The sequence below is a fragment of the Callithrix jacchus genome, chromosome 11 (assembly GCF_049354715.1).
Source record: "Callithrix jacchus isolate 240 chromosome 11, calJac240_pri, whole genome shotgun sequence".
NCBI lineage: Eukaryota > Metazoa > Chordata > Mammalia > Primates > Cebidae > Callithrix > Callithrix jacchus.
Window position 1 is genome coordinate 30,772,612 of NC_133512.1, and position 20,616 is coordinate 30,793,227.

The 20,616-nt window shown below is 41.8% G+C and overlaps 1 long non-coding RNA gene across 1 annotated transcript in view; it reads left to right on the forward strand.

Moving 5' to 3' along the window:
- The first annotated feature begins 4,010 nt into the window (after nt 1-4,010).
- Nucleotides 4,011-20,616, forward strand: part of LOC144578258 (uncharacterized) — a 36,576-nt gene continuing 19,970 nt past the window's right edge. The window contains exons 1-3 of the long non-coding RNA XR_013523704.1: nt 4,011-5,264; nt 6,268-6,496; nt 7,203-7,291. This is a non-coding gene — a long non-coding RNA (uncharacterized LOC144578258). The remainder of the gene's footprint in view (nt 5,265-6,267; nt 6,497-7,202; nt 7,292-20,616) is intronic.

A 20,616-nucleotide genomic window follows, 5' to 3' on the forward strand; every position in this document is an offset into this window, starting at 1 on the left:
TAAGAAATAGTATAATTCACACCCAACAAACTACAGATAGTAGAGAAATTTTAATTTGAAAATGAATCTCAGGGGCCTTCAAAATGTTCAGAGATGAAGAAATATAGTTCACAAAGTAGAACAAAAGAACAGGATGACTTGGGGGGTGGGAAAAAGTATATATCCCAGACAACAACAAATATTCTCACTAAAATAAAAAAACCTCAACAGATAAATAATAAACATGGAAAACATGAATGAAAAGTTAAGAGACATGGAAAATAGATCAAAAAGCTCCTGAAGGAAAGAACAGAGAATGGCAGAAAATCAATATTCAAAGATATCCTAACTGGGAATTTTCCAGATTGTTTTAAAATTTTTCTCAGATTAAAAAAACACATCAACTTCTCATCAGGATACATAAAAAAAAATCTACAAAGAGACCCATGAGAGCAAAACAGTAGACCATCAAGGACAAATGGAAGAATCTTAAATGATACCAGAGAGAAAAAGATAGATTATTAACAGAAAAACTAACAATCAGACTGATTATGAATTTCTCATGAACAATAGATTCCAAAAGAAAACAAAATAAAATCTTTAAAGTGCTAAGAAAAAATAACTGCCAACCAGGAATTCTATGTCATAATGTGGCAGAAGTAATGCCATGAATTCACTAAACATTCCTTCTGGGCAAACAGGATGACTACATTTCTCAACTTCCTTTGGGGCAATGCAATTGGATTTCTGGCCAACATGATATAGTGGAAATAATGTGCACCACTTCTAGGTTTGTCTGAAAAAACATACACATACACACAAACATGCTAAATAGCCAATAGACTCCCGGAAATAACTCAGTGTGGCAGAATCATAAAATGAAAAGAGCAAGGACCTCTGAGGCACTGGTTGGAGGGAAGAGACTCAAGAGAGCCACCTGACACATATTAGACTAAGACATGAATGAGAATTTCATTTTAATTATGTTAAGCCACAGAGATTTAACAATGAAGGTGATAGAGAAGAAAAGGCAGGAACTGGGCACAGCTGACCATTGTGAAGACTGATTTGAACATTGAGACAGCAGCTAGACAGTGCTATTGATCTTTTTATTTTACTTTTTTTGAGACTGGATCTCGCTCTGTTGCCCACCCTGGAATGCAGTGGCACAATCATGGCTCACTGTAGCCTCAAGTTCCTTAGGTTCCCCCCTCAGCCTCCTGAATAGCTGCGACTGCAGATGCACACCAACTTGCCTGGCTAATTTTTTAAATTTAGAGATAGGGTCTTTCTATGTTGTCCAGTCTGGTCTCAAATTCATGGCTTCAAGCCATTTTACTGGCTGGGCCTCCCAAATTGCTGGGATTACAGGTGTGCGCCATCATGCCTGGCCTATTGATCTTAATATACCAAACAAATAATTATTCAAGAATGAAGGTAATAGCCAGGCGTGATGTCCTGCACCTGTAATCCTAGCTACTTGAGAGGCTGAGGCACAAGAATCATCTGAACCTGGGAGGTAGAGGTTGCAGTGAACTAAGATCATGCCACTGCACTCCAGCCTGGATGACAGAGCAAGACTGTCTCAAAAAATAAATAAATAAAATAAAGGTAAAACGTGACCTGATTCATTCTAAAAAAAATTACTAATAAATATATCTCAGAAAAGGGAAATGAATCCAGAAGAAAGGTAAGGGAAGACAGTGGCAATAGTGAGCAAAGATTATCAGATGTAAGTGTTACTAATGCTAAATAAATATTGGTAGAAATAAAACACTTGATTAAAATGTAGAAAATTGAAGAGGAGGATGTAGAAGGAAGTTTAAGCATGCCTCCTTTCTTGTATTATTTAGGAGATGGGTAAAAATATTGATTGTCCTTAGACTTTGTTAGAATGACGTTTGAAATTTAAGTTTTACCACCAAGAGAATACAGAGTAAGGCATAGGCTAACATGGCCCAGTGTGTTTCTATGCCCCAGGGAGGCCTCATAACTGTTTATCTTGCTCTCTTCTTATTGTAATCCTCCAGTACTGGCAACCTGGCTCAATAAACATTGAGCAAATTAAACAATTGGGAATGGGAATGGGAAGGATAAAATAACAACTGTGAACTAACTGAGTCACATAGGTGCTCTACACTCAAATCCTGACAGACCCCTGGCTAAAATGCCATAGTTGTCACTCTTAAAGAGCAGAGAACAGGCCAGCCACAGTGGCTCACACCTGGAATCCCAGCACTTTGGGAAGCTGAGGCAGGAGGATAACTTGAGCCCATGAGTTCAAGACCAGCCTGGGTTACATAATCAGATCCTGTCTCTACAAAAATAATAAAAAATATTAGCCAGGCATGGTGGTGCATGCCTGTGGTCCCAGCTACTTGGGAGACTGAGGTAGGAGGATCACTTGAGCTTGGGAGGTTGAGGCTGCAATGAGCCACGATCCCACCACTGCAGTCGAGCCTGGGTCACAGAGAAAGACGCCATCTCCAAAAAAATAAAACATTTTAAAAAGCAAAAAATGGTTTAGCAACTTCTCAAAATGCTAAACCTGCAGTTACCATATGAGACAGCATTTCCACTCTTATACCCAAACACCATGAAAACAAATATCCACACAAAAACGTGTACGTGAATGTTCCTAGCAGCATTTTCCCCAATAGGCAAAAAGTGTAATGCCCCAAATGTTCATCACATGATGAATGGATAAACAAAGTGCAGCTATTCACACAATGGAACGTTAGACAACCATCAAATGGAGTGAAGTACTGACACATACTACAGCATAATGAACCTTGGAAACATGCTAAGTGGAAGAAGCCAGACACAAAACACCACGTATTGCACGACTCCGTCTATCTGAAATGTCTAGAACAGGCAAATCACAGAGTCAGAAATTAAATTCATAGCTACCAAGGATTGGGGGTGTAGGTAAAATTGGGAGTAATTGCTAAATAGGCATGAAATTTCTTTTTTGGGGGTCCTGGTGTGGTGGCTTACGCCTGTAATCCCCACACTTTGGGAGGCTGAGACAGGCCTGTCACGAGGTCAAGTGTTCGAGACCATCCTGGCCCACATGGTAAAACCATATATCTACTAAAAATACAAAAATTAACCAGGCATGTTGGCATGCACCTGTAATTCCAGCTACTGGGGAGGCTAAAGCAGGAGAATCCCTTGAATCTGGGAGGCGGAGGTTCCAATAAGCTGAGATCACACCACTGCACTCCAGCCTGGGGGACAGAGTGAGACGCCATCTCAAAAAAAAAAAGAAAGAAATTTCCTTTTGGGATATTGAACATGTTCTAAAATTAGATTTTGGTGATGGTTGCACAACTCGGAAAATAATAAAAAACACTGAACTGTGCACTTTCAATGGGTGAACTATACATGAATCATATCTCAAAAAGTTATTTTTAAAAAACTACCTAGCCTGGAATGGTGGCTCAAGCCTGTAATCTTAGCCAGTAGGGAGGCTGAGAGGGGAGGATTACTTGAGGCAGGGGTTTGAGACCAGCCTGGGCAATCCTGTCTCTATAATTTTTTTTTAATTAGCTGGGCATGGTGATGTGCACCTGTAGTCCCAACTACTTGGGAGGCTGAGGCAGGAAGGATTTCTTGAACTCTGGAGTTCAAGTCTGCAGTGAGCTATGATTGTACCACTGCACTCTATTGCCTAGGCAATAGAGTGAGACCCTGAGACCCTGGCTCTAAAAAGAAAAAAGAAAACAACCTAGATGTTCCCCTGCCCAAAACACACTACCAAAAGATCTCAGATTAAATTGCAAAAAAGAAATAGAGGCCAGGTGTGGTGGCTCAAGCCTGTACTCTCATCACTTTGGGAGGCTGAGGCGGGCAAATCACGAGGTCAGGAGTTTGAGACCAGCCTGGCCAACATAGTGAAACCCTGTCTCTACTACAAAGACAAAAAATTAGCAGGGTGTGATGGCACGTGCGTGTAGTCCCAGTTACTCGGAAGGTTGAGGTAGGAGACTTGCTTGAACCCAGGAGGCAGAGGTTGCAGTGAACCAAGATCACACCACAGCACTCCAGCCTGGGCAACAGAGCAAGACTGTCTCAAAAAAAAAAATACAAAGAAAGAAATAGAATATTGTTTTATTGCCTTGAAATAAACATTAGTATTTTACTTCATGTATATGTTTTAATGTATCTTGAAATGTATTTAATGCATATTTTAAAATAAAAAAGCAAAGAAGACCTAAACTAATAGATATCTCTCTTCCCAGCAAACCATAGCTAACTCCATTGGACACATGGCCTGCTGCTTACCTTGTGAAATTGTAGGAGGCTGGGCCAGACCTGGCAGCAAGTACTACTCTATATATCTATATTTTAACTATGAGAGCTCAAGTCAAGTCATAAACCTACATTTCCATAGATCCCAGACAAAAATAAACACAGACTATTATTTCTAATCCTTCCTCTCTGCTTTTCACAGAGTGCTGATTAGATTGCATATTGTATGAAAGGATGAGTTCAATCTTTTCAAAAGTATTTCTTCACAGGTTCATCTGTGATTAAGGGTACAGTTTTTCCCATTTGAAAGATGCATGATCCAGCTGTTCTTTTTGTCTGCCGCAACTTCTTGCTAAGCTTTCTGGAACTAAAGAAAGGAAAATAATGTTTAATTATAGTGACCTGAACATGTCCCTCCCAAATGAGAAGAGGGTCTTTTGTATGTATACCCAAGATAATAGCTTTTTTTAACCAGTAGTGATCTGTCATTCTAATTCTCTGTTTATAATTTCAAAAGTTGTTAGGTATTTTATCTTTTAGGTCTTTAAAAATTCCATCCGTTTTGGCTAATGTAAAATGTCATACATGGAGGCCTGATAAGTTGAGAGCTAAATGTTTTAAGACCTCTCAAGTAATAATCACTAAGTACTTAATTTTAAAACATACACCATTCATTTGTGTCTGCAGGATAGAAATGCCTATCATGGAGTCACACCACTGGCACCAGGCCAGAGTTTTCATCTTGGACCTTTTGTAGATTTGGACTCCTCAAGCCACTAGCTGTCTCCCTGGGCCTCCCAGTTTCTGCCTTTCAAGGTACCTGGTGGACCACTGTATATTAAAACAAGTCAAAAAAAGCCTTTCTCCTTCTGCACAGAAATACAGAGAAGTCATTTCTCAATGATCGTCTAGGTCACCTCCAGGGCAGTCAAGGCTATGTGAGAAGCTGCTCCTGCCTGGGTTCCCTCCTGCAGCTCCTGCTAGAAAGGCTGTCCAGAACGCCCCGGGGAATTCTTGTTCAAAGGGTCCAGGTCAGCACTGCCCTAACCCCCAGGGATACCCCCTACACTCACAGGCTGGCTAATTTCCAAGAACGACCAGTGCTCAGCCCTGTCCTAGAGGCAACCAATTTAATTTATATCAAAAAGAAAATTTTAAAAGCTTGTCACATAATCCAAAATAATCAAATGACATATGGACTTGAGTCAATGAATAGCTCTCATACAGGAAACAAGGCAGGCAGACCTGCTGACTGGCTGGGATCTGTCTGAAATCTGAATTCAAGTTTAACGGGAAAATCAACTTCTCTCTTGGTGAAAGGACAGGGAAGTCAGGCCAGTATTTACTAGGCTGTGGATCTCCAAGTTTCAACCACAGGAAAAGTTCAAACAGGAAAGCAAAAATCTTTCTAGACAAAAAAACTATTCTCGAATATAAGCTTAAATGAAAAAAGGAAGGTACTGAATAGTATCTAAGTGGACCAATTTTTGGTTTACAAAAAATTAGGATTAGAAATATATGTTCCTACTTGCTTGATTTTGCATAAAGAAATTCTGAAAGGATACACTAGTAACTGATAAAAGCAGTTACTTGGTTTGGGGGTAGAGACTAGGAAGACAGAGAACAGGAGTGAGAGCTGGCCTTTTCATCTATGCCTTTTGCATATGTGTTTTTATTATTTTTTAACCATGTGTGAGGAAATGCTCTAGGTGCTATAGGAAGCATAAGGAAAGAAAACTGATACCTTAAGGAGCTTACATTGAGTGAGAGACAACAAATAGAAACACAAAAAATAAGTACATTAGATGATCATAAAAATAAAAAAGTAGAGAAGGATAAGGGGGCTCAGGGAGTTAGGAGAGGAATAGTTTGCAGTAATTTTAAAAGGTGGTCGAGGAGGCTCATCAGTGTTAGGTCTGCACTGACTTGTGGGAGGTGACAGGAGCAGAAATATGAATCTTTAGGAGAAGAGTGCGAGGCAGAGGGAACAGCTTTGGCAGTGGGTCTCAACTGAGGACAATTTTGCCCCCTCAGGGACATCCAGAGATGACTGAAAACATGTTTGCTTGTCATGACTGCAGGGGATGCTGCTAAACATCCCACAATCCACCGGACAGCCCCACAGCAAAGAACTATACAGTCCAAAATGTCAGCAAGAGCGACTGTGAGGACATCTGCCCGGCAACTGCCTGTCCAGTCTCAGACTGACATCACCCTTGTTGCTGATCCTTCTAGCCAAAAATAATCATTTCAAAACCATGATGTAATCCTCTTCATTTTTCCTTTAAAATCTTTTACCTTATTTTACCTCCTTGAACATGCGCATAGTTACTATGGTACACATTCCCATTGCAATGCCTTATTGCCAAGTAAATATGTTTTTTGTAACACCCTATTGCAAAGACATTTATTCAGGAGTAGGACATTGCAAGAGGGGAACTGCAATGCCCTCTGTTTGTCGTTTAGATTGACAGTTCACAAGGCGATTTCAACAGTGCTCATACTTCCTCTTGTCCTGCACAGCAGTGTTTGTCCTTCCTTTCATTCCTCCACTCCACCATCTCTAGCCCCATCACAAAGCATAGCTTCACAACAATTGTAGAAACTACCATTGCTTGGGGCTCCATTGGGTTCTTAGTTAAGAATGGAGAAAAATTCAAAAACAGAATACTACCCTGTCAATAGCTATACCTTGGGTTGTGGGGATAGGGTCAAAGAGAAATGGGAAAGATGGAAGCAAATAAAATAAAGAAGAGGGAGGTGGTTTTCTTTCCTTTTCAAGGAAAAAGAGAGATTGGTGTGTCTGCAGAGGTGAAAAGCAGAATGGAGACTTCAAGTCTTCCACCTCTGTTGACCCAGTCAGTGATCAGACTCTAGACGCATCCAGCAGTTTCCTGTCCTTTTTGGTCTCCTCGTTACTGTTTTCCTGTTAGTGGCTACCTAGTAACTGCTCTGTAATTGTTCAACAGAACCCCTGCAAATCAGAACTGAATGACGTGAGGACTTCTCTCAGCATTTCTTCAACCAGACTGTCTACTGGTGGGCAGGAAAACATAAGGTATGTTTGAGTAACAGTGACTGGTTTGATTTAACTGGACTATCACTCAGGTTTCAGAGAGTAATGAACAATAAAATTGGTTGCTGGGGTGATATTAAAATACTTAATAACCACTATGGTTATAAAAGTGAATATATAAATTGACATATTTCAGACACTTAAAAATACATCCCCTTGTAATCATAAGTGGACTAAATCAGATGTGTGTGTGGAGCCATATGGCAGTCATTAAGAGCACAAGCATTAGCGTCACATCAACCCGGTTTCAATCCTGTCCCATACTAATTTTACCAGCTTTGAGACCTTAGACCAATTACTGAAGTGCTTGAGCCCCAGTTTCTACAACTATAATATGGGGGTAATGACTACATATCACCTCAACAATATCCCTCACAGAAATGTTGAGAGGATTAAAAATATAATGTAAAATACAAGGCCTAGCAATAGCAAGCGCTCCCGAAGGCCCACATTATTAACACTGAAGAAATTATTTTGCATTCTTTGTATGCCAAGATAATACATTTCTAAGTTATTTCTTATAATTTTTGTCATTACCATTGTCATTACCAATATTTGCTTTTACAACAATGATCTGAGTAAGGACTTTCTGTCTGAATTATCTGGATAACTGTGTGGCTTTGGCTAGAATGATCTGCTCAGAGAGGTTAGGAGGCAGCTCCCGGCGGGCTGTCTCAAGGTAGGATTAATAAAAGCCAGCATCCAGATGAGGATGCCGATTTCCATAATGCTGGAAAATGGAAGTGTTCTATCTTTGTACAGAGACATAAATAAAGGGGGAATATATTTTTAATGAGCCATTTTAAAACGAAGTAAACATAAATAATAATTAATTAAAAAAAAGCTCCAAGATCTTGTGTTAAATCAGAAAAACAAGGTATGGGGGGCCAGGCACGGTGGCTTACACCTATAACCCCAGCACTTTAGGAGACCGAGGCAGGTGGCTCACGAGGTCAAGAGATCGAGACCATCCTAGCCAACATGGTGAAACGCTGTCTCTACTAAAAATACAAAAATTAGCTGGGCATGGTGGCGTGCACCTGTAGTCCCAGCTATTTGGGAGGCCGAGGCAGGAGAATTGCTTGAACCCAGGAGGCGGAGGTTGTGGTAAGCCGAGATCGCACCACCGCACATGCCACTGCACACCAGCCTGGCACCTGGCGACAGAGCCAGACCCTGTCTCAAAAAGAAAAAAAGAAAAACAAGATATGAAGCCATGTAGGTGTGTATACACACATACATGTGTGTTTGTAGATGCGTGAAATATCTTTGAAGGGATACATAAAAAATAGTTTCCTGCCCCGAAGGAAAACTGAGGGATAGGGTCAGAAATGGGGAGTGGAACTCACTTTTCATTGTATGTGCTTTTCTACTCTTAATTTTTTTTATTATGTACTCTTTTGCTTTAATCAAAAATAATCTTTAAAATTATAAACAAAACATGGCGTGTAAAAATGCATGAACAAAAAAGGTCTACCTATACTAGTTGAAACATAAAATGCTAAGGTCTAAGAATATCAGGTGTTGACAAGAATTGGGAGAAATACAAACTCTTACCCTTTTCTTCTGGGAGTATAAACTGGTACTCATTTTAGAGAGCAATTAAGCAATATCATCATAGTAAGGTTAATGACTGCAGGCCTTACAGTTTCACTCTTAGACATACACCTAAAGAAATTCTCACATGACCTGGTGCGGTGGCTCACGCCTGTCATCCCGGAACTTTGGGAAGCCAAAGTGGGTGGATCCCTTGAGCTCAGGAGTTTGAGACCAGCTTGGGAAACATGACAAAACCCATTTCTACAAAAACTAGCTGGGTGTAGTGGGGCATGCCTGTAGTCCCAGCTATTCAGGAGGCTGAGGTGGGAAGATCGCTTGAGCCTGGGAAACAGAGTTTGCAATAAACTGAAATTGTGCCACCACACTCCAGTCTGGGCAACAGAGCAAGACCCTGTCAAAAAGAAAAAATAATAATCGGTTAGGCCTAATGGTTCACACCTGTAATCCCAGCACTTTGGGAGGCCAAGGGAGGCAGATTGTTTGAGGCAAGGGGTTCAAGACTATCCTGGCCAACATGGCAAAGCCCTGTCTCTACTAAAAATACAAAAAATTAGCCAGGCATGGTGGTGGGTACCTGCAATCCCAGCTACTCAGGAGGCTGAGGCAGGAGGATCACTTGAACCTGGAAGGCAAAGGTTGTAGGGAGCCGAGATTGCATCACTGCACTCCAGCCTGGGTAACAGAGTGAGACTCTGTCTCAAAAAAAAAAAAAAAAAAAAGAAATTCTCACATGTATATTGTATTTAAGAACATGTTAAATGTTCACAGCAGTATTGTTTATCAATAGGAGAAGTGACAAAAATAATCTATAGTGTAATTATGTATTGTAATACTACACAGCAGTCAAAATGAATGAATTAGATGTGCATTTATCAATGCAAGCAAAATTCAAAAATACAATGTTGAATTTTTTAAGGTGTAAAACAACCCATTGAGTATAGTACCATTTATGTACCATATAACACATAAACACCCCCAAATAATTCTATGTATTATACACAGATACATGCATTTGTAGTTAAAACACAGAAACATTTATGGGAAAAATATACCCTAGTCTCCCCATGGCAGCAGCTACCTAAAGTGAGGAGGGCAGGAGGGAATAAATTGTGGAGAGGTGGGGATGAGGGCTATGTCTGTAATTGTCTGTAATACGATGTCAACTAGCATCTGTGAGATTGGGCCCAGTTTGAGCCCTGTTTAAATGAACACCTGGTTGTTTTGCCCAGGAGCAGAGACACGATTTGTGGATGACACAGTGTTGTACACTGCAGGGCATAGCTCTGGGAGTTGGAACCCAGCTTGAATACTTGAGAGGGCACCCTGTCTCTTTAGTAGGTATTTAACTTCTGGGTGCCTCAATTTCTCCATGTGCAAAACAAAACTACTAATAATACCTAACTCATGAAATTGCTACGAAGATTCAAGGAGAAAATAAATGTAAAATACTTAAAGCAAAGCCTGGCACATAATACATGCTCAGGAAACATTAGCTATTCTTGTTAGTCAGCCATGAGCCAAGCCAGGAGCTTCTTCCTGCCCACCTCCTTCCTGGAGGAGGCAGCAACAGCAGATTTCTTAAGAGAAGCCCAAAGAGGGCTGGTGTGTTGGACAGTGACCTTCCCTGAGAGAAAGCACAGACACCCCAGAGGCCTGATTGAGTGCCACCACCTTCAAGGAAGACTGTCTCAGGAAAGGACGTTCCAGGCAGTGAAGTCGATAAACGAGAAGATAACACTTTCAGATAATGGCCCCAGGTTGTCCAAATATCTCCAATGAAGCATCAGAAACAGAGCATCAAAATAGCATCTCTGTGATCTTAAGTATGCAGCTGGTTTATGAGGGAAACATTTTCAACTCTGTTTTAAAAATTCATCTTTTAACTTATGCGATCATAGGAATCTAGGAGCAACCTGTTGGGATAATTTGTTCATAAGGTTTCTGAACCTCTGGAGGCTCTGAATATACAGAGAAATAAGATCATCACATCCTCGCAAAATACATCACACCCTCCCATTATAAGGCAGCTTCTGAGGCCCAGATTTGGGCATACTGTTGGTGACATAAGGACAGAACCAGGTGCAATGAAGAATAAAACTTAGCAACAAATGATCTGGGAAACAATAGTAACGTCAGCAAATCAGTGGCTAACATTCATTCTGTGCTAATTATTTTTGGATGGATTATCTCATTCAATCCTTCAAATCTCTGTGAGGAAACTGAGGCAATGAATCATTAGGTAACTTGCCTGAGACCTAGTAGAGCCAATCCCTAACTGTGTGCTCCTGGGCTGGCCACCTCCCTGGATCTCAGTGGCCTCCTCTGTAAAAGGAAGGGTGGACTAGATGATTTCAAAGGACCTTCTAACACTTAGATTTCATGTTGCTGTGAAATTGTCACCCCCTTCCACTAATTTTGGATGGGAAAAAAGCCTTTTGTAATACAGTTTGCCTTGAAAAGAACAGGCTCCTTCCCTAATATTATTATTAAATAAACATTTGAGTGTTTTGGTCAGAAAACATAAGGGCTCTGTACAGCCAGATATACAACAGTGCTTGTGTTTAGGGGTTTTTGTGGGGTGCAGTTAGGGAGAGGGAAGGAGACAGAGCAGGCAATGTGCAGGAGGAGTGAGGTACTGGTTTCTGGAAAACCATGAAAGTATCTCCTGCTTAAAGTCATCAGTTCCACTAAACCAGGATCCCTGAAAACCAACCTTGTGACCTTCTGCTGGGAATACTAAACGAGCCCCCAAGGTCTTTAGAAATATGGGACTTACAAATAAGGCCAAATATTTCACCTCTGATTCTGATGAAAGGTTTATGAGCCCCAGAATAGTTCAAGAACGACATGTCTGGATTGAATATTTGGTGCGCACTTAACACCAACAGGTTTCAGAGGCTTCGTGTTTCACAACCAAACTTTGGCAGAACTGTGTTAGTTACCTGATACCCTTGGTAGGGGACATTTTCTCACTTCTTGGTGCCGTAAATAGTGCAGGCTCCTGTCTGTGGCATATGTGAGCTAATTAGCCACATTAAGCTTCAGGCTTTGTTGGCATTGCTGTCCCTTGACTTTGTGATCATAGAAAAGAAGGCTATGAAGATGATGACATGCAGCTGACTGGGGTTCTGACAGGGTAACCGTTGGGAGGGAGGGTTCCAGAAAATGCAGTATAGATGTTCTGCAGCTAGAGTTGAGGCAGGTCAGGATCGGGTTTCAGAGATCAGACCCTCTTCACTCTGACATGCTGCTAAATGGGCCTTGGTCGTAGGCTAGAACATGAAAATAGAGATACATGAGGATAGAGCCAGAAATAAAATCCCCTGGATCTCAGAGAAGAGTCCATTCTCTCCAGAGCTAAAAGAGCAGAGCTGGCGCTGATTTGTTCTCGAATCACTACTTCATCTCATGAGATCCATCTCTTTAGGAAACAAACAAGTAGGAATAAAGGCAAGCAGTGTAAAGCCCATCAACACAGCTCATTCTAAAAGAGAATGGCCTTGAAGATGAGTGGCAGATGACAGTTACAAAGCCTTTCTGTTTCACGTTTAACAGAGAGATGAGGGTCAGTCTCCTCACTCCACAGTTTGGATGTCAATTACTCCTGGCTGCTTTTATTCCCTATTCACTGGGTATTTAAGTACCTACTGTATGTCAGAAGCCTGGAAGAAAACAGAGATGAATAAGATAATTCAACCTGGGGGTTAAACTAAAGATGAACACGAAGGGTGGAGGGGAAAGAGTAGAGGAGGGAATGGTTCTGGTGAGGGGCAGAGGCCTGAGAAGACTTTCCTTCGGAGCCCTTCTTCAGAGGCGATGGAAGAGTTGCCCAAACAAAGTTGGCAGGAGGGAAGTGTATGTATCCAAGAAGGGAAGTGGAACTGAGAGCAAAGGCACACACCAAAACCACATGATACAGTCAGGACCAAGAAACCCAGGACAACGGGACATGGGGCAGACTGGGAACCCGGGGTAGGAGAGAAAGCTTCACAGAGCAGCCTGGGAACGCCATGCTAACAAGTTTCTGCAACTCAAAAGAAGAACAAATTTAAAGAAGCCCTTTCTGGCTCCCTATGGCTTGTTCTGGGTTTTTTTTTTTTAAGTTTTTAAAATTTCTTTTCTTTTCTTTTTTTTTGAGATGGAATCTCACTGTGTTGCCCAGGCCAGTCTTGAACCCTGGGCTCAAGCAATCCTCCAGCCTCAGCCTCACAAAGTGCTGGAATTATAGGTGTGAACCACCATGCCCAACTTCAAATTTATTTTTAAACTGATAATTTATATGAGGTACAATATGATATTATGATACATGCATACATTGAAGAATGATTAAATCAGGCTAATTAACCTACTCATCACCTCACACACTGACCCTTTCTTTGTAGTGAGAGCATTGAAATTCTACTCTTTACCAATTTTGAAATACATAATATATTATTATTTTTATTTTGTTGGTTTCCTTTTGTGACAGGGTCTCACTCTGTTACCCAAGCTGGAGTGCAGTGGCACAATTACAACTCACTATAGTTTTGACCTCTCAAGCTCAAGCAGTCCTCCAGCCTTGGCCTCCTAAGTAGCTGGGACCACTGGCTCATGCCCAGCTAATTTTTAAATTTTTTCGTAGAGAGAGGATCTCACTATGTCACCCAGGCTGGTCTCAAACTCCTGGGCTCAGGGTGATCCTTCCACCTCAACCACGCAAGTAGCTAGGACTACAGACACACGCCACCACAGCCAGTTGATTTTTTACTTTTATTTTATGTAGAAACAGGGTCTTCCTATGTTGTTCAGGCTGCTCTTGATTTCCTAGGCTCAAGTGATCTTCTTGCCTCAGCCTCCCAACGTGCTGGGATTATAGGTGAGAGCCACTGTGTCCAGCCACAATACATTATCATCAACTGTAGTCACCATGCTGTGCTATAGATCACTAGAACTGATTCGCCTTGTCCACCTGGCACTTTGAACCTTTTGAATAACCTCTCCCCTTTACCCATCCTCCCTATGCTCAGCCTCTGGTAACCACCATCCTCCTCTCTACTTCTGAGTTTGACTTTTTTAGACTCCACATGTAAGTGAGATTATATAGTAAAGACAATGACATAGTATTTGTCTTTCTGTGCCTGGCATATGTGACTTAGCATAATGTCTTCTAAATATGTCCATGTTAGAAGTAAGACACATTTTTAACGGTTTTCTTCCTTCCTTTCTTCTCCATTTTTTCAAGAAGTTGATGTCCTAAAATTCTCAGAGACCAAAACATTTCTCAGAGGCCAGCAACTGCATAGATAATCTCACTTGAAGAAATAAATAAGGCCAGGCAAAGTGGCTCATGCCTGTAATGCCAGCACTTTGGGAGGCTGAAGCAGGTGGATGACTTGAGGTCAGGAGTTCAAGACCAGCCTGGCTGATATGGTGAAACCCTGTCAGTGGCTCACACCTGTAATATCAGCACTTTGGGAGTCCGAGGTGGGTGGATCATTTGAGGTCAGGAGTTCGAGACCAGACTGGCCAACGTGGTGAAACCCCATCTCTACTAAAAATACAAAAATTAGCTGAGCATGGTGGCGTGTACCTGTAATCCCAACTATTCGGGAGGGAGGCAAGAGAATTGCTTGAACTGGGGAGGCAGAGGTTGCAGTTAGCTGAGATCGCACCATTGCACTCCAGATCAGGGCGACAGAGCAAGACTCCATCTCAGAAAAGAAAATACAAAAATTAGCCAGGTATGGTGGCATGTGCCTATAATCCCAGCTACTCAGGAGGCAGAGGGAGAATCACTTGAACTCAGGAGGCGGAGGTTGCACTGAGCTGAGCTTATGCCACTACATTCCAGCCTGGGCAATAGAGCGAGACTCTGTCTCAAGAAAAAAAAAAAAAAAGAAAGAAAAGATATTTTCAGAGAGCAAATCAAAAAGAAGGAAAGGAAGGGTTATCTGGCTTCTCCATTATGCCCTCAGCCTGGTTTCTTGTGGCATGGACAAGCAGGCAGAATCCTTGTTCATGTTTAGGCTTGTGTTCAGCAGAGATGCAGGCTGCCCTGTTTCTTCCTTACCAGGAGTATCACTCCTGGTGGTGTCCTTCCTAGCTCAGATAAACAGCTCCGGCACTGAAGACGCAGGCTCAAAGCCAAAGATTGCTCTCCACACCAGGGGGCCTGGAATTCACCCAAGGGCTGGCTCCACTCCAGATCTCACTGGAGGTTATAGCCTGACAGGCACCGAAAGACCCCCATATGAGGAGTTTCCTTCCCTGGAGTGACCCATATCAGCCTCAGCTGAGTCCAGGCTTTAAACTAAGGATGTTCTGCCTGGGTTAGGGCTTCCAGGAACACTCTGAAGTATATCAAATTATACCCATATCAAATTGTGTCTGCATAAGCACTTGTTCTTCTTCAGAGCTCCTCCACATCTAGTACCTTTCATGATCCCAACAAAGACCCTGCTGGCTGGCAGAGGAGGTGTTATCATTCTAATTTGGAAAATGAGGCCCAGATTATAGGATCTACCCAAAGTCACACAGCAGAATTCAAACCCAGCACATCTCATTTAAAAAGCAGTGTCATTTTAACATTAATTTAAAGCAATTATCAGCAAACCATGACCTGGGCATGAGCCAAATCCAGCTCACTACCTGATTTTGCAGATAAAGATTTATGTGAGTATGGCCATACCCATTCACTCTTGAATTGTTCATGGCTACCTTCACAGTGCAGAGCTGAGTAGTTCCAACAGAGACCATATGGTCCACAAAACCTGAACTATTTTCTTTTTTCTTGAGAGACAGAGTTTTGCTCTTGTCACCCAGGCTGGAGTGTAATGGCATGATCTCAGCTCACTGCAATCTCTGCCTCCTGGGTTCAGGTGCTTCTCCAGCCTCAGCCTCCTGAGTAGCTGGGATAACAGGGGTATACCACCACACCCAGCTACTTTTTGTATTTTTAGTAGAGATGAGGTTTCACTGTATTGGCCAGGCTGGCTTCGAACTCCTGACCACAGGTGATCCACCTGCCTCGATCTCCCAAAGTACTGGGATTACGGGCATGAGCCACTGCATGCAGTCAACCTGAACTGTTTTCTAGCTAGTTCTTTTCAGAAAAAAAATGTACTAACCCCTGTTCTGAAGTATTATCTTACTACTTTTAAAAATTGAAATAATTTGGTATACATATATTAACAGGACTTATCACATATTGGCCATGAGGATATTATCTCTTGAAGAAAGGAAAAGTACCACTTACTAGCTCTGTGGCCTTGAAAATACTTCATTTTTCTGAGCTTCATTTTCCTCATCTGCAAAAGGGACATAATAATAGTATCTACTTGCCTTCATCTTATGGGGCTGCTGTAACAAAATACCACAGACTGGGTGGCTTAAGCAACAGAAATCGATGTATCACAGTTTTGGATACTGCAAAATGCAAGATCAAGGTGCTGGCCAGTTCAGGTTCTGGAGAGGAACCTCTTCCTGGCTTATAAATGGCCAAGTCATATGGTAGGGATTGGCAAAGGTGCTCTCTGGTGTCTCTTCTTATAAGGACACTAATTCTATTGAATTAGGCTCCCACCCTTATGATGTCATTTAACCTTAGTCACCTCCTAAGGCCCATTCTCCAAATACAGTCACACTGGGCGTTGGGGCTTCAATCTATGAATCTTGGGGTGACAGATTTCAGTCCATAAACTACTTCACAGGGTTTTTGTAAAGGTTAAATAAAGTAATGCATGTAAAAAGATTAGCATAGACAATGGTGTTTAGTAAGAGCACAGTAAGAGTAAAAAGTATTGAGTCTGACTTGTTAACAAAATACATAGAAAAAGCACAGCACTTAAAGTCAGAGGACTTATTTGATCTTGAGCAAGTCACTCAGCCACTCTCACTTCAGTTTCCTAATCCACAAGTGGGATTGCACAAAACCTGAAGAATAGCCCCTTGACATATGAAGTTTATTTGGTTTATACATTTGGTGTGTTGGCTTCTATTCAATTGTTTATTGTTTCATGGTTACAAGATGGCTGCAGCAACTCAAGCCATTTCATCTACATTCCACACAAGAAGATAGAAACAAAGGAAAGGCACAGGCCAGCTGGATTTGTCTCTTTTTACCAGAAAAACAAAAGTTTTTCCAGAAACTGTGTCCACCAGACTTCCACTTATGTTATGGTCATAACAGTGTCACATGGCTACTCTAACTGGAAAATATCTATGGACAAGGGGTTTCTGTTAGTGTTTGCCATAAAATAGCTTTTCTTAAAAAAAAATCAGTATTCACATGCTCATATTATTGTGGTTGTACTAGAATGACAAGGAAACCTTATTGTGGGGTCACCAACGATGGTTACCTTTCTTTACCATATTTCGTCACTAGTAACCTCCACCAAGAGCAATCTGACCTACAAAAAGTATCAAGAGCTGACATAAGAAAGAGAAAAGGGGACATTTACATTCAGACAAATCTGAAAAGAAAAAACAAAACACTACAGCACGTGCAATAGTAGACAGAGAGGCTGTCTTCCTCTGTTCAGGGAACAAGAATGTCTCTATTCTGTCCACCCTCCTCCTAGCAGACCCTATTTTCACAGAGACAATTTGGGCAGTCTCAAGGGAAATGTGACTCACCCCCAGGTTCACATCACTCCTAGTCAAGCCATAGTGAGAAGTCCCAAGCCCTGATCTGGTGTCTGGTCCTCCTCCAAAGGCTAAAAGGCTTTTTAATGAGGCAGGCAGGTGACTAGATCTCAACCAGAAAATCTCATTCCCACAAAGGAAGCATCAAGGTCACAGAAGGCAGAATAAGCATTATGTAAAGTACAAAATCTAGGCAGAACAGGGAATTGTCATGCCATGGGAAGAGAACATGTCTGAATTATGCTGCAGACATTCCAAAAATCTTCCACTCCTGAGGGGTAGAGAAGAGGTGGCCAACCCGACATTTTTCATGAGTATTGTGGTGAAGGATCAGTGAAGGATCGATGGCTTCTCTTTTATCTACAAGCAAAAGCAAACCAATGACCAAGCCATGTTTATTCCAGGAGGTTTCATGCAAATATTTTAAAATTCAGCTTTTGTCAAGCTGGTTTAACTAGGAAAGCTTAGTCGGAAGAATATGCTAATAAGTCATTAAAGTGCGCTCATATCATGCCATATGGTACACTTGAAACAGAAAACACTGGGTTCTATTCTTTGGTCAGGGCTGCTGATAAAAGACAGCCCTGGGGAAAAGACTGTTGCCCTGTCCACCCGCACTTTATATGCTAACTCTGATTCTAGGGGCTTGTCTGTTTTGATGAGGCTTGGCAGATATCTGTAAATGGCACTTCATTTGAGAAAACGATTGCAGATAATGTGTTCATCTAAAATCCAAGCTGGCAGAAATATGCTTGCATGAACTCAGTCTCAGGGGTGGCTTTTGTTTGGCTAATTATTAGTAACTTTTTTGATAATTATACTCTAAGCTTCATATCTCTTGTTTCTGATCTTTACGATATAACCATTTAAAAATGAAATATACTTGGGAGGGATCCATATGACCGGTAAACAGATTATACATTGATATTATGTGTTAGTGGACGTCTTTAATATGCAAGTCAGGCCTAGGGAGATGTAGTGGATTCAGAAACTGAACTTGGCAGTTTGGGTGTTTAATTGCACTGTGGCCTGTGGACTGCATTTGAGGAAATGTGCAGATGCATGCAGAAACCCAGCACTCAACCCCTGACTGCAGCCTCGCTTCCGAACTCATCCCACAACCTGGCCCTTCAGAGGGGAGATGAGCGCAGTCCCCGGAAGTACCACCAAAGTTAAGAAAGCTTCTGCTCAGCACTGGGTTATTTAGGAAAATACATATTTAGGAACTTCAGGATAGGGACTCTGCTTTTTTCTTTTGCTTCAACCACAGCGTTCACTTCTGGCCCGGAGCACCTGGCACATGATTAATAAGACAAATAGGTTTGTCATGATGTCTCACCTTGACATCCCATGGGGATGTTTTTTTTTAAAAGTTATTTGGGAAGAAGTTACTGTCTCCTAGTCTATGGGAGCAAAAGATGAAAAGAAGAAAGAGAAACACTGGCAAACACTTTGCCCATGATAGAACGAGGTTTCCTGAGAAAGTCCACTGGTCTCAGGGCTTCCTGGACTACACGCCGCCTGTTGGGCCAAATCCAGGCAGCACCTGGAGGGAGGACAAATTTAGAGCAGGATTAAGACTTGGATCTTCTGGACTCCCAGAACGAAGCAGCATATCAATTATTTGTACTAATAAATTACAGAAGCCTACCACTGATCAATTAATAAGAAGTATGACTTCACATTTTTTACCTCCATGATTGCAGTTTCTGAGCAATGCCTACATAGTAACTATAGTTATAAGAACTACTCTAACTGCCTATATAATGATTCCACATCCCACAATATATTGTTAAATTAAAGAGCAATCTGTTAAACCATGTCTAATATGGTGCCATTTTGTTATAATTACAGTTCGTCACATCCAAATTGGTCGGGTTTTGGGCAGGGTTCGTGGGGGGTTCCCGTGACAAACAGAATACCTGCTTGAACAAGAAGCAAGTTTTAACACACGGGTTAGCACTAGCCATCGGCTCCTGTGATCCCCTCCAAGAGGTAACAGTTTAGCAGATTTTCTTCACACTATCTGTCAGGTAGGATATCTGTGGTAAGCATTTCTGAGATGAAGGGTGTGTGTGTGTGTTTGTGTGTGTCTTAATAAACGTGACGCTGTTATCTGAAAAAACAGTAAGCATATACAATTTAAGAAGAAAAAATTTTCCATCTTTTCCAAAATTTTCCAAAACTTGTTTTTGGAAAAAGGTACAGTAAAAAGAAATAAGGCATTTTTAAAGTCACCAAAATTCTCCATTAACAGTTCTGGGGAATTCTGATTCCTCTGTTATTCCCAAGAGTTCACGTGAGCATTCAAAAATCACTAAAACCTAGAGCTTTCTGCATAACCAGGTGCCTGGGACTCCTTTGAACATAATTACAGGAACCAAAATATGACCTGGTTTGTGCCTTCCTCTCAGAGAGATGTGAGTCCCTGCAGTCACTCTGTCCCTGCCTTCCTGGATCACAGCAACAGCTGCCTTGCTGTCCTGCTGCCTAGTGGAGTTTCCAGCACCTCAATGTGGAGATGCATTCGTCTCCTGCTCCCAGCCTCCATCCCCGTGGATCCTTTCCATCCCTCCCGGCCAGATTAATCTCAGAGGGTGATGGGAGGAGACCGAACCAGAGACTTCAGTGTCAACTTCTCAGCACTCCTCCACTTCCTGGCTGCAGAGTTGCTTAAATTAGATAAACCACAAAACGAGAGACAACCAGACATTCCTCATGAAAATGCACATTACCTATAAGTATCTTCACCCAAAGATTGACTTAGAATCTGATCAAGCCACTGTAAACAGCTATCACTACCAGTTACAGGAAATCAAAGGGGAGAGAAATGTGTTCCACCAAAGAAGGGCATGCATCAGCAGACTTCAAAATGTGTTCACACTCAGGATGGATCCTGGTTTCTTCAACAAACACTATCCAAGGGAAAAAAGGAAAGGGAGGTGGAGCTTTTCAATTAAAACAGACTTAGACATAGCAACCACTTTCAACGTATAGGCTTTATTTGGATTGAGATTGAAACAAAGTTGGGCCAGGTGCGGTGGCTCACGCGTGTAATCCCAGCACTTTGGGAGGTCGAGGTGGGTGGATCACGCGATCAAGAGATCGAGACCATCCTGGTCAAC